The 4,264-nt window shown below is 31.8% G+C and overlaps 1 non-coding gene across 1 annotated transcript; it reads right to left on the bottom strand.

Moving 5' to 3' along the window:
• Nucleotides 1–1,387: 1,387 nt before the first annotated feature.
• On the bottom strand, nt 1,388–1,494 carry LOC149526793 (small nucleolar RNA R71). Its single transcript, XR_016351673.1, has one exon. It is a non-coding gene; the product is annotated as a small nucleolar RNA R71 (small nucleolar RNA).
• Between the last annotated feature and the right edge of the window lie 2,770 nt (nt 1,495–4,264).

Below are 4,264 nucleotides of genomic sequence, written 5' to 3' on the forward strand. Positions count from 1 at the left end.
TATCACTTATGATATTGAAATTACTTTGAAATTGTTAAATATGGTTATTGGTATCTGAATGCTACATTTTAAATATTTTGTTTATTTGGTTTAAGTAAACAATAGCATTGATGTTGCAAGCCAACTATAAATTGTTCGGAATCTCAACTAAGGCTTGTTCAGGATTTGGCTAGTTCACTCACAACTCTCAGAGGGCTGTAACGATTGGGGGAAAAGGTTGTTACAGCGTATAGGATAAAGATATACCTATAGGCAATGTGTTGCCAAATTAGAGCCTAAACTTAATGAGTCTATTTTAATTTCAATTCACATAGAGATATAGTATTTTGGTTAAAATAGATATTTTTATAAGATGAGTCGGGAGTCCTTTATAAATAAATTAGGACTCTAGGTTAGCAATTCAACCCATTGAAATAAGTTAAAGAAGAGAGATAAAATTTAGATGAAGCGTGAGAGATATTGTAATCCTAGGCTTGTTTGATTTTATATATACTTGAGTATTTATTATTTTTATTTTTCTTAGTTTAAATTTTGGTTAAGTATTTTTAGTTAATTAATTTGGTTATTTGATATTGATTGTTTGGATAAGTTTAATTTGTTATAATTTTAGTACTTAGTAAACTTTTAGATTAATTCCCTGTGAGATCGATACTTTGCTTGCTAATATACTATCTATTCTGTACATATACTTGCATAGTAGAATTCTAACTGGCAAGTTTTTTAGCGCCATTTTTGGGGAATTGTTTCTAGAATTTTTATTAATACTAATACCAAGCAATTTAGTCTTACTTCAAATTTTATTTTTCATATTTGAATATTAGATTTTGTTTGCTTGCAGATATCTTTGGTCATTGTATGCAAAAAAGAAATAACTTGAATCTTGTTCCTTTTGATCATAAGATAGAGAGAACTTTCAGAAGACGTCGAAGGAAGAATTTGTAAGTTGCAGCTTTAAATCAGACAATGGCTAAGGATAAAAATAACAATGGCAATAATGCCATTAATTTGGTTCCTGAAGCAAATAGAGCATTGCGGGATTATCCTATTCCTCTTTTGCAAGGTTTGCACCAAAGCATTAGGTGACCTTCCATCAATGCAAATAATTTTGAAATTAAACCAACTTACATTCAAATGATTTAGTCTTCAGTCCAGTTTAGAGGGATGCCCAGTGATGATCCTAGTTCTCATTTAGTAAATTTCTTGAAGATTTGTGATACCTTTAAATACAATGGAGTAACTGATGATGCTATTAGATTGAGGCTATTTCCGTTTTCTCTGAAGATAAATCAAAGAGTTGGCTTAATTCATTGCCCAATGGGTCTATCACTACATGGGAAGATTTGGCTCAAAATTTTTAGCAAAACTTTTTTCGCCTGCCAACACTGCAAATATGAGGAATGATATCACCTCATTCACACAATTTGATGGTGAGTCCTTGTATGAAACTTGGGAGAGGTTTAAAGAACTATTGAGAAGATGTCCACATCATGGGATTCCTGATTAGTTACAAGTTCAAACATTCTACAATGGGTTGGTTGGGTCAATAAAAACCACAATTGATACTGTTACTTGTGGGGCATTAATGAGTAAGAATGCTACAGATGCTTATAATTTGTTAGAAGAGATGGCCTCAAACAATTATCAATGGCCTTCAGAAAGGTCGGGTCCAAGAAAAGCTATTGGACCTTATGAAATTGATGCATTTAGTACCTTAACAACTCAAGTAGCTGCACAAGTAGCTGCACAAGTGGCTACACTGTCCAAGAAGTTTGACACACTGGGAGTTCATGCAGTTCAAAATTCATTTGTAGTTTGTGAGATTTGTGGATATCGCCATTCAAATGATCAATGTCCATACAATTCTGAATCAGACCACTTCGTGGGAACTTCAATAAATAGCAGAATAAGCCATACTCCAATACTTATAATCTTAGTTGGAGAAACCAGTTTGGCACATCAATGAAGTCATGCATTTGTTTGGCACTTAGATGAACATAACACTAGATGCAAATTATGTTAAGTTTTATTGATATAGCAAGTGATATAGAGCATATACCAAGTGATATAGAGCATAAATGAGAATTTGAAGTATATAATAAGTTCATATGTTGATATTAAGTAATCCATGATGAAATGAGATGGGAATGTAAGTTGGAAATGAAATGGGAGGTTGAAATTTGAGCTAGAAAGCTCTAAGTGTAGGAAAATGTGCATTCTAGACAAGATGTATTGATACATTCCCTCATGATTCAAAACATTCTAAATAAGAAGAACATAGGCATTCTATGTAATTTCTATCGAAACATTGTCCAAATGTATCGATAGATATGAACAAGGGACATTTTGTGAAAAATGTACCAACAAATTTCCTTAATCTATCAATACGTTTCAAGCAGAGAGCATTCTGTATGATTTATATTGATACATTGCCTCATGTATCAATAGATTTGAGGGAAACTCGTGAAAATATATCGATACATTTACCAATGTACCAATGCTTGCATATAAATTTAGAAATATATATATGAGCCTTATGTTGTCTACCCATTTAAAACAAAAGCACAAACGAAGCTCTATCCCTCTGCTTTGAAAACCTTCATCCCTGACTTGGATTTAAAGCTTGAAGAAGGCATTTTGAGGTGAGAAAATTAATTTAAAGGTAAGATTAAAGCTTTTTACCAATTAATTTTCAATTTAAACAATTTATAAGTTAGAAATCCTATGATTCAGCATTGGTGGCTATTTAAAGTTAAATGTTGCTAGAGACTTGCAATTGGAAAGAGCCAAACCAACATTTAAGGTAAGGATTAAGCACATTGTTTAAGAATTTAAGGAACTTAAGCTTATATGTTGATTAGCTAGAGATTAAGTTATTTTTTGAAAATTAGAAATGATATGAAAGTTGGAATTCAATTATGAAACGGAGAATAATTGAATAAATATTAATGATTATGCATTGTTGAATGTTAGACAACGATGAAGCATAAATTCTGTGAAATATAGACTATTGTTGATTTTAAAGATTGAAGCCACAGTATTTAGAGGCTGAAAAGCTCAACGATGAATTGAAACTTCACATCGTTGCTGTTAAGGAGCTAAATTTTTAAGGTGAGTGGGGAATTCATTGAATTAGGAACAACATGACTTGAATGTGCATGTATGCTTCCTATGATAATTATGATGCTATGTTTGATTCGTATATGTTATGTGTGTCTAGAAATGCTATGTCATGACTAGTGTATGCAACGAAAATCATGTGAAGTGCCTATAACGATCATACTTAGGCTAAGTATAATAATGTGCTTATGATTATGTCCTTAAGGAAGAATTAAAGTATGATGCCTCAGTGTCCTAGAAATCAACCACATGTTAGCACTACGATTGATGATATGATAAGATTTATGGTATGATTATGTATGATCAATTATGTTGCGATGAAAATGTATGATCCGTCTTAGGATGATTCCGGACGTTGATATGTTATAATGTTGAGTGTGTCCTTACCGTTGTGACTATGTTCCTTGCTTGCAAGGATGATGGTTTAGTCTCACCTATGATTCCTACCTACAGTGCCATTGTTCCATTCATTGAGTTATTCGAAAGATGACTATGCTTTTTAGTAGTTGCTTTAGCACTGAGCGTGATATGTTTATAATACTCCATCGGTGACTTTGGTAACAAAGATGATATTATTGTCGATTTTGCACACGTAAGTATACGTATCGAACAAGCAATATAATGATAAAGTAGAGTATTATTCCCACTAAGATTTGTTTCTAAAGTTTCACTAAGTACTAAAATTATAAAACAAATTAATCTTATTTAAGTAATCCAAAAATTGAAGAAAAACTAATTAAAAACAATTAAAAATCAACACTAAATAAACTAACAAACTAAATAAGTTGAGAAAAGTAGTATATTAAAGACTTAGGATTATGGGTTCATTCAACATTTTATCTGATACCAGCTTTTCTTATTATTTATCTTTTCTGGGTAGTTTTACTAACCTAGAATCCAAAACTATGGACAAGTCTCCATCGAGTTGCTTGTGCAAATACTTAAGTTAATTAGTTAACTATATGTCTAGAGGAATCAATTAAATTAATTTCATTAGGCAAGTGTCCTAATGTGGCTATGTGTGGCAATTGGCGTATGTCTACCCAATCACAAATTAGATCACCTAAGTTGTGTGAACATGCACTATTCAAATCTTAGTCCAGTCTAAAATCTTTCTGTCGAGTCTCAATTAGATTCACAAATCAAT

This window comes from Theobroma umbraticum, unplaced genomic scaffold (assembly GCF_002168275.2).
Source record: "Theobroma umbraticum cultivar Fairchild unplaced genomic scaffold, ASM216827v3 scaffold_146.0, whole genome shotgun sequence".
Taxonomy (NCBI): domain Eukaryota; kingdom Viridiplantae; phylum Streptophyta; class Magnoliopsida; order Malvales; family Malvaceae; genus Theobroma; species Theobroma umbraticum.